The sequence below is a fragment of the Dipodomys spectabilis genome, unplaced genomic scaffold, assembly GCF_019054845.1.
Source record: "Dipodomys spectabilis isolate Male_0828 unplaced genomic scaffold, ASM1905484v1 ptg000173l, whole genome shotgun sequence".
Classification (NCBI taxonomy): domain Eukaryota; kingdom Metazoa; phylum Chordata; class Mammalia; order Rodentia; family Heteromyidae; genus Dipodomys; species Dipodomys spectabilis.
The window spans coordinates 8,299,858-8,310,582 of NW_024870850.1; the positions used below are offsets into that span (position 1 = coordinate 8,299,858).

General features: G+C 40.7%; 1 non-coding gene across 1 annotated transcript; it reads left to right on the plus strand.

Moving 5' to 3' along the window:
- The first annotated feature begins 6,522 nt into the window (after window positions 1–6,522).
- LOC122120014 lies at window positions 6,523–6,608 on the plus strand. The gene has a single exon (XR_006149636.1). It is a non-coding gene; the product is annotated as a small nucleolar RNA SNORD35 (small nucleolar RNA).
- Window positions 6,609–10,725: the final 4,117 nt, after the last annotated feature.

A 10,725-nucleotide genomic window follows, 5' to 3' on the forward strand; every position in this document is an offset into this window, starting at 1 on the left:
AGAAACAACTGCCCAATAAATAAGTGGGCTAAGAACTTAAAGAGAAACTTCTCTGAACAGGAAAGAAGGATGGCCAATAGACACATGAAGACATGCTCAACCTCCCTAGCCATAAAAATAATGCAAATCAAAACAACATTGAGATACCACCTCACCCCAGTTAGAATGGCTATAATCAAGAACTCTAATAACAACAGATGCTGGAGGGGGTGTGGACAGAACGGCAGTTTACTGCATTGTTGGTGGGAGAGTAAACTTGTTCAACCACTTTGGAAAGTAGTATGGAGGTTCCTCATAAGACTCCATATAGAGCTCCTCTATGATTCAGCAATCCCACTTTTGGGCATTTACCCAAATGATCACAAACAAGACCATACTAAAGCTACCAACACAACTATGAGTATTGCAGCATTATTTACCATAGCTAAGATATGGAACCAACCCTGATGCCCCTCAGTAGATGAACGGATCAAGAAAATGTGGTACACATACACAATGGAATTCTATTCCTCCAACAGAAAGAATGGCATTTCCCCCATTGTTAGGAAATGGAAAAACTTGGAAAAATTATATTAAGTGAAGTAAGGCAGGCCCAAAGAGACATAGGTCCCATGGTTTCCCTTCTTCGCAATAACTAGTACATGTCTGAGACAAACAGAAACTGTCAGACAAGTTGATGTTAGGTGAAATTAACCCCAAGATAAGGATTCAATGTTTTCTTTTTTCTTGCGATTGTTCCCATCATATTTATAAGATGATTTCTTTGTTACTTTGTATATACCTCCCCCATGGTATGACCCTGCTTTCACTGTATTTGATGTTGGTATAATTTGTGGAGGGTAAAGGAAAAACCAATTTGCTTAAATAGAGTTACAGATGGACGCATTGCAACAATGAGATGTACAAGACGTTATGTGGAAAAACGAACTTTGCAACTTTGGCAGTGTAGTGGGGGATGGAAAGGGGAAGGGATGGAAAGGGGAAACAAAGGAGGAAGCAACAACGCTTGATAAGAAATGTACTCACGATCTTGCCCATGTAATTGTAACCCCTCTGTATGGCATTTTCACAATAAAAAATAATTGAAAGAAAGAAGGAAAGAAGGAAGGAAGGAAGGAAAGAAAGAAACAAAGATGGAAAGACAGGAAGAAGACAGAAAGGAAGAAAGAAAGAAAGAAAGAAAGAAAGAAAGAAAGAAAGAAAGAAAGAAAGAAAGAAAGAAAGAAAGAAAGAAAGAAAGAAAGAAAGAAGGAAAGGAGGAAAGGAAGGAAGGAAGGAAGGAAGGAAGGAAGGAAGGAAGGAAGGAAGGAAGGAAGGAAGGAAGGAAGGTATGTAGTAGCTTACCCATGTAATTATAACCCCTCTGTATGATATTTTCACAATAAAAAAAAGTTTTAAAATTAAAAAAATAGAAAAAATGTGATAAAATATAAAAAAGAAAAGAAATTTAATAATAACAGATGCTATTCAAGTGTTGCCAAAAGGAATATTATAACACCGTTGGTAAAATAATATGACAAAAGATATAATATTATATGCACATTACACACATACAAATATTGGTGTTTGTTATGTTTATGTTTACATATGATGAGTGTTTATCATGACATTACTTAGAAGCTGAGTTTCAGAACCAGGCTCCATTCCAATCAACACATGAATGGAAAAATTGAATTGAGTAATACAGACATAAAGGAGTCTGGAGTATGCAATTATATGTTTGAGTCAGAAATTCGGGAGAAAGTGGAGATCATCATGTTCAGGTAATCACCCTGACAAATGCAGCAGTGGTATATACTGGACACCATGTGAAAAATGAAGCATACAACTTGTGGGTGGGGAAGAGAGGGAAAAACTGGGTAACATTATAAAAACATAAATGTACTCATTTCCTGACTTACATAATGGTAACTCCTCTATACAACACATTTACAATATACACAAACAGACAGACAGACAGACAGACCGACAGACAGACAGACAGATAGAGATGCATAACACCCAACACAGATCCCCAAGTTTTCTCTCATTTTTGAAATGTAGGGAGAAGAAGGCTTACAGTACTAGAGTAGATATCAATGACAATGAAGTAGAAACTGTTAGCTTCGCCAGCAAAGAAACCTGACACATGGTTCAGGCAGAAAAGGCAAACTGCCTACCCACAGTACATGGAAGCACATGGAAAAGACAGAGGTAAAGGAAAAAGAGGAAAAGAGAAAGAGAGAAGGGAACTTGTGCTGAGCCAGGACCACAGTAGATGTGGAAATGACCAGAGTCTGGGGAACTTCTCACTGTCCTATGGAGGTGTGACCAGGGTGGTTCAGGAAGTGACCTCCGTGGATGAAGAAGTCACCATGGAGTGTGGGGTCCTTTACTGAATCACAGTCAGGTGACTGACAGGTGACTACTGGTTTCAGGTAGGTGAAGAGGAAGTGGGGAGGGCCTGTTCTCTTGGACAGATTTAACAGAAATAGAGTAATAGATAAAGAGAACAGGATAAATGTTTTTCTTCTGAGCCAGCCACAGGTGGCTCATACTGGTAATTCTGGGTATAGAAGCAACAAAGATTTTTACTTCAGAACCCAAGTCAGGCCTAGGCCCCAGCACTGATGCTCTTGCAAGGTCTTACTGGCTACCAACACCAAGTAGCATTTGCATCCTTACCTTTCCAACTTACATTTGCCATGCCCTTCCTCATAAACATACGCATCCAGTTCAACAAACCAGCCACCATGGTGAACTCTGTGCAGACAGGACCCTATGTTGTGACCTTGGTTTCACTATTATGAGGAACTAAATAGAGAAGACAGATAGGGAGACATGGACAGAGCTGGCACCACACAGTTGTACAAGTGGTAACAAGAATTCCCAGAGCACTCTGGACATGATGGGGACACAGCAGAGCAAGACTCATCCATACACCCACAGCTACCAGGATCCTGCAATGTTCCCAGAAAGTAACACATCATAGAACATCTCTGTCTAACAGTGGACCTCCACAATATATTGATAGGTGCAGTCTGATGGGCAAGGACATGCAAGCACTGAAGAAGTTCAAGATTCAGAGTGCAAATATCCAATTGGATATGTGCATTGACCTTGAAGTATTGATCTGTAATAATTGAATTCAGGGAGACTGTTGGTAACACCAGCAGCAGTAAATAAATGCATTAACCACTTCTGGATACTTATGCATGTGCAGTTGGTATGGAAAGCTGAATGGTTCATTTCAGCAAACTTCTGTGGCTCACTTGGCCCTGGATTGTGAGCCTGCCCATCCTTATGTTTGATGGTGCTCCAATAACTCTGATTGGGCCTTTTCTGGCCATGGCACTCTATGACCATTTGACCTTCACATGGCATCTTCTGGTGTCATCCATTCCCATCATCCCTAGTGACCCTTGATTTTGTGCCCACACATGCATGACACAAACACACACAGTGTTGTCTCTAATTCTGCTGGGCCATGGCTGGAAAACAGAAAAGTATCTGCACAAACATAGAAATGTCTGGAAGCCCAACAGATTATTCCATTTACAATGACTCAAAGAAGAGATTGCTCACTGTTCTGTAGGTGCTTATGTAATGGCTGCTATTGTTGGACAACTATGTATTCAACACAGGGGAGTTGATGAATTTTACTACAATAAAACTTCAAGGAGAACCAAAACAGCCTAAGTAAATAAAGTAAATGGGTGTTAGACTGCCATGTCAAATGTCTACATCAAACTTTATGAAATCTCTGATCACTTGCCCACTAGAGAAAAGGAAACTTCAAATCCAAAAATTTTTTGCCCTTTATTGAGTATAAATTTACAATTTGGGGCTAATAATTAATAGGTAGTTGCCCTTATACATTCATCATACTCCAATAGTAAAGGAAGTTAGTGTTAAGTCATTTCTAAGCAAAGAGTCTAAGGTATAAGGCACCTGTTCCTGGATTCTCAGGAAAATAAAATGAATGTTTAGCTTGTCAAAGAGGACAATGTACCTGAATGATTCTGATTTCATGTCTTTTGTCCACAAGCAGCGAGCCCAATGCAAACACAGTTGTAACAGTTTGTGTTTAAACAGTCACAAGTTACATTAAAATTGCTTACACTTAACTGAGTACCAGTGCCTTAGGCCTGTAAACTTAGCTCCTCAGAGAGCTGATATGTGAGGATCATGGTTCCAAGCCACCCTGAGAAGGAAATTTCATGAGTCTTTTATCTCCAGTAAACCAACAAAAGTCAGAATGTATACGTGGTTCAAGTGGCAGAGTACTCACTTTACACAAAAACAATGGTCAGAAACAACACCGAGACCCTGGCTTCAACTATTAGAACCAGAACCAAAAAAAATAAAATAAAATAAAAACCCATAAGAACCTCAGCTCATTTTCATTTCTTTAGGTGGCCAAGATGGAAATTCACTGTGAAGTAAAGAAAGATGAAGCATATGAAATAAAAGAACAACACAGAAGACAGAGATCATAGCTTGGCAAAAATAGGAAGTTCTGAATAATATCATTGATGCTGTTATTTTTTTTTGTCAGTCTCGGGACTTGAACTCTGGGCCTGGGTGCTTTCCCTGAGCTCTTCAGCTGAAGGAGAGTGCTCTACTACTTAAGCCAGAGCACCACTTCTGGTTTTCTGGTGATTATTTGGAGATAAGAGTTTCAGAGACTTTCCTGCCTGGGCTGGCACTGAACCACAATCCTCAGATCTCAGCCTGTGAGTAGATAAGATTATAGGCTAAAGCCACCACAACCCCACTGTTTTGATAACTGAGGTCCAGGCCTTTATCATTGTTGCAACAGTTCCTTTTCAGTACTCAGAAAGAGTTTAGAAAAATATACGTATTGTCGTTAGGGGAAGACTTCAACAGAAACAGAGCCAGTGCTATGTAGGTAGAAGAAAAAACATTGGTTACCCATTCTGCTAACCAAACACAACTAAGGAGGCATAAAACTTGGTGAACTGTGAACACAAGTGTGAAATAGTTTTTACTAGCTATCCAAAGCAATTATGTTTTTATGTATGATTGAGAGGTGATATTTCCAAGACTCTTAATGTATCAATTACATCATTACTTACTAGGTAGAGCTGCATCTGCCTTTAGACACAACTAAGGGGTAAAGAATCAAAGATCTTTTCAAGCTTGGAGCTCAAGGAAAGCTCAGTCTCCATCTTCAGGACTGATAAACCAGGAGCTGGCCATTCCCAGCCTCTGTCTCAAAGGATACAAGCGTGGAACCTATACCTGTCCAGGAGACACTCAAGTAAAGGAGAGAAAGGATGGGCTCATCATTGACTTCCATAGGACCTTGGTAAAATCAATGCCCAGAGCACACAGTTAGTCAATTTGTGCATCATATTGGACCAAATCTCTAAGGACACCCAAATAGAAATGGAAGAAGAAGAGAAAAGAGAACAACAGAAACACTAGATTTTTGAGGGGATCTCTTTAGCCATGCTGGCAAAAGATAGTGTGTCCTTTCTTCCACTGCTTTATTTTCTACTTACATTTTTCAGATCCAGTGGTGTTCAATCACCTCTTGATTGGACTAAATTACACATCATAAATGTGTTACTGTTTCACAATGAAATATGACAAAATAAACAAGATACAAGAAACAAAGGTTGGCTTCCTAATTTGTTATATAGTTTCTAGATGACTCTATATACTGGACCGCATATATGGTGTATAAGCATGCACATCTAAGGGAAGCTAAGAGGAGGGCAAAGAACTACAGGTAAATGGGTGAAAAAATACAGCAGAGGGGCCCATCAGCTGCACTGGTCATTGATGAAAGTGAACTAAGCAACTCAAGGCTGGTGATGGGAGGGAGGGAAAGCGAGAGAAAGTGGAAACAGCTGATACTGAGCAAAAGGAAAGAAATGTACATATCACTCAATTTGGGAGAAACAGTTTTATTGTTAAAGTCTGCAGAGTTCATAAGCTTTGTAGATGAAGACAATGACAAGATGCATTGTGAAGGTTAAAATGTGTTAGTGACTTTAGCTTAGTATCACTATGCCACAATACTGTGAAATTTATGTAATTACTCTCAATAAAGAAAAAGTGTTACTGTTGTAAAGTACTGACTAAAACATTGAGTCATATGTATTAACTTTTCACATACTTGTGGAAGTCTATTATTAAATTAATTACTAATTTCATTTTTATACATGCAATTTTTTTCAAGTCAGACACCAATGGCTACTTTAGAAGGCTTGGATCTGAGGATCACAGTTCAAAATTAGCCTGGACAGAAAAGTGTATGAGACTCCATCTTTAACTTACAAGTAAAAATACAGGATGGGAGGTATTTCTCAAATGGTAAAATGCCACTTGTGAATTACAAAGCCAAGAAAGGGAGTTTGAGTCCTGACTTCCAGGTCTGGCACACACACACACACACACACACACACACACACACACACACAGACACGATTTTTTTCGTAAATCAATTTTTTCCCTTTTCTTCCCACCAACCAACTCTGAAAACCATCAATCCTGTCTTTAAGTTTTTTTTAAATCAAGTGATGTCTTTTCTTGCAATGGTCTGTGGATGCCACTGTGGGCAGTGCCAGTGATGCCAAAGGCTCAGCAGATACCAGGAAATAAAAAGGGGGAGAGAGAAAAAATACCCAAATATATGAAAACCAACCACCGGAGTGAGATGAAGGGTGGGAAGATGGGAGGGCAGGGATGGGAAGGGGAAACAAAGGAGGAGGCAAGTGCTTGATAAGAAATTTACTCATTACCTTGCTCATGTAATTGCAACTCCTCTGTACAGTATTTTCACAATTAAAAAAACTTATAAAGTTTTTTTAAAAAGAAAACCAATCAAATCTGCCTGAGCAGGAAAAAGAAGAAAAGAGATGCCCATACATTGTAGGTGAATCATCTCAACCCAGAGAGGGGCCAGAATAGCAGGAATAGGTTATGGATCCCACCTGTGCTCCCTGGACCTGCTGCTCAGGATCCGCCCCGAGTTGGTGTTGCTGAACAAACCCTCAGACATGGGCAAGGCCCTAGCCACATGCAGCCCCTCATGCCCAAGGCCCAGGTCTCCTTCTTATGAAGCTCACTGCCCCATGCCCCAGGGCATGCTGGGAGTATCCTTCCCCTTCCAGAGCAGGACCCTGAGCCCCATCTTCCCCAGAGGCGACAAAGCATGTGCAGGGGCTAAGCAGTTCAGACATGCTGCTTGTCATGTCTGGGGACCGCTTGATGTACCCGGTGAGGCCTGCACCCTAGGTTGATTGGCCTGGTAGGGGTGGATCTGGAAGCTCCTAGAGGCAGAAGCCGCACTCCTGCACTAACAGGTGGTGAACGGCTCATGGACCAACCAGACTGGGTACTGTGATCTGGAAGTGTCTGCGTATGTTCCCAGGAGGATCTGGCAATGTACTGGTAGCTTCCACCAGCCAAAGGGGTAGAAGATAGAAATTTTCTAACTGGCTTTGAGACCATCCAAAGCTAAGAACATTGCCTTGAGTTTTATGGATTTCTTCTTTTTCTTCTCTTATTTTGCTCTACATACATATTTTTCCCATTGTGGTTTCTTTTAAGGGACAAAGAAAAAAAGCAGAAATTGCGTTTAAATTTTCATGGCTTTGTTTAGATATTTACTTCAATGTAAAACCTATGCTACTCGATTCTTTTATTTTGTCGGTTATAGGGCTTGAACTCTGAGCCTAGGCTCTGTCCCTCAGTTCTTCAGCTTAAGGCAAGCAATCTACCACTTGAGTCACAGCACTCCTAGTTTTCTGAGTGGCTAATTGGAGATAAGAGTCTCACGAAGTTTTATGCCCGGGCTGGCTTTGAACCGTGATCCTCAAATCTCAACCTCTGAGTAGCTAGGATTATGGATTTTAGCCACCTGCTCTCAGCTATTTCTCAATTCTTTTATTATTATTATTATTATCATTGCTCAATTATTTCCACACCAAAAGGCCAATATATGAGTGTTTTTAACTAAAAGTTGCTTTCCTTCAAACATTACCTGAAGAAAGTTACAAGAGTGATATGTAAAGTGATGCAATCAGCTGCATTTTGAAAACACCAAAAGGTGGTATGAGATCCCTCAAGTTTGTTAAGTTTGGACTCTTCATGCAATGTCAGTCTACATGTGATTCTCCTGTTCTACCTGCTTTAAAACCAAAGGGGAAATATCAATTTACAACCAGTTTGTCTAAGGATTACTACTTTACATCTTTAAAAATGTCATTTTGAGATCAAATGTTTTCAAAGAGTTAATTAAACATGTAATTTTTTAAAACTCAGTAAGGAATCCAGGTGCCAGTGATTCACACCTGTAATCCTAGCTACTCAGGAGCTTAAGATCTGAGGATCAAGGTACAAAGCCAGCCCAGGAATGAAACTTCATTCAACACTTATCTCCAATTAACCACCAGAAAACCAAAAGCGGTGCTGTGGCTCACGCGGTAGAGCATTCTCCTTGAGCTGAAAACAGAGGGACAGCACCTAGACCCAGAGTTCAAGTCCCATGACCAAGGGAAGTTAGTTAATGAAAGTCTTGAGAAAGGGAATTGGTGCAACAAATTGGTTTCATTTGGATACAAAATGATTTCAGAAGCAAAAACGGTCTTCAATTTATTTTGGTGGGTTGTGGGGCTTGAACTCTGGGCCTGGGCGCTGTACCTCAGATCTTCAGCTCAAGGCTAGCACTCTACCACTTCAGTCACAGCACCACTTCCCGTCTTCAATTTTTATACCCACAAAGTGTTCAAGTAAGTAGCAGAGAAGTACATCTTGAGTTTCATAAAATAGAACTCATTATAAAATAATTAGCAATAAAACCGTTAATTGATTATCCAGGAAATTAATAATAACAGACACTAATGGGGATATGGCCAAAAGCAATATTATAACACCGTTGGTAACATAATATGACAAAAGATATAATATTACATGCGTATTACACACACACTAGTATGGGTGTTTGTTATGTCTATGTTTACATATGGTGAGTATTTATCATGACACTACTTAGAAGCTGAGTTGCAGAACCAGGCTCCGTTCCAATCAACACATGAATGGAAAAAGTAAATTGAGTCACACAGACAAAAGGAGTCTGGAGTATGCAATTATATGTTTGAGTCAGGAATATGGGAGGAAGTGGAGAACATTGTGTTCAGTTAATCACCCTGACAAATGCAGCAGTGGTATATACTGGGCACCATGTGAAAAATGAAGCATACAACCTGTGGGTGGGACAGGGAGGGAAAAACTGGGTAACATTGTAAAAACAGAAATGTACTCAATACCTGATTTACATAATGGTAACTCCTCGGTACAATACATTTACAATACACACAGACAAACAGACATACAGAAAGAAAGCACTCAGATAGATAGAGGCAACACAGATCCCCAAGTTTTCTCTTATTTTTGAAATGTAGGGAGAAGAAGGCATAGAGTACTAGATTAGACACCAATAACAATGAAGTAGAAATTGTTAGCTTCTCCAGCAAGGAAATCGGATACACGCTTCAGGTAGAAAAGGCAAACTGCCCACACTCAGGAGATGGAGGCCCATGGAGAAGACAGAGGAAAAGGGGAAAAAATAAATAAAAAGAGAGAGAAAAGGACTTGTGCTGAGCCAGGACCACAGCAGATGTGGAAGTGACCACAGAGTCTAGGGAACGTCTCACTGTGCTAGGGAGGTGTGACCAGGATGGTCCAGGAAGTGACCTCCGTGGATGAGGAAGTGACCTCAGATTGTGGGGTCCTTTGCTGACTCCCAGTCAGGTGATTGACAGGTGACTCCTGGTTTCAGGCAAGTGAAGAGGAAGTGGGGAGGGCCTGTTCTCTTAGGCTGACTGAATACAAATATAGTAATAGATGAGGAGAATGGGATAAAAGTTTGTCTTCTGAGCCAGCCACAGCTGGCTCATACCAATAATCCTGGGTATAGAAGCAACAAAGATTTCTACCTCAGAACCCAAGTCAATCTAGACCCCAGCACTGATGCTCTTGCAAGGTCTTGCTGACTACCAACACCAAATAGCATTTGCATACTTACTTTTCCAACTTACATTTGCCAAGACCTTCCTCATAATTATATGCAGCCAGTTCACAGAACCAGCCACCATGGTGAACTCTGTGCAGAGCAGGACCCCATGTTGTGACCTTGGTTTCACTTCTAGTATGAGGAACTAATAGAGAAGACAGGTAGGGAGACATGGACAGAGCTAGCAAAATGCAGCTGTCCAAGTAGGAACAAGAATTCCCGGAGCACTCAGGACATAATGGGGACACAGCAGAGCAAGACCCATCCATACATCCACAGCAACCTCAGTGTGCAGGCCTGCTATGTTCCCAGAAAGTCATAGATCATAGAACATCTCTGTCTAACAATGGACTGCCCATATATTGATAGGTGCAGTCTGATGTTCAACAACAAGCAAGCACTGAAGAAGTTAAAGATTCACAGTGCAAATATCTAATTGGATAAGTGCATTGACCTTGAAGTATTCATCTGTAATGGTGGAATTCCAAGACACGGCTGGTAACACTTGCAGCAGTAAATAAATACATTGAGCATTTCTGGATTCCTGTGCACGTGCAGTTGGTATAAAAACCTGAATGGGTCATTTCACCAAACTTCGGTGTCTGCCTTTTCCCTAGGTTGTGAGCCTGCCCATCCTCATCTTTGACGGTGCTCCAGTAACTCTGACTGGTCCTTTGCTGGCCATGGCGCTCTATGAT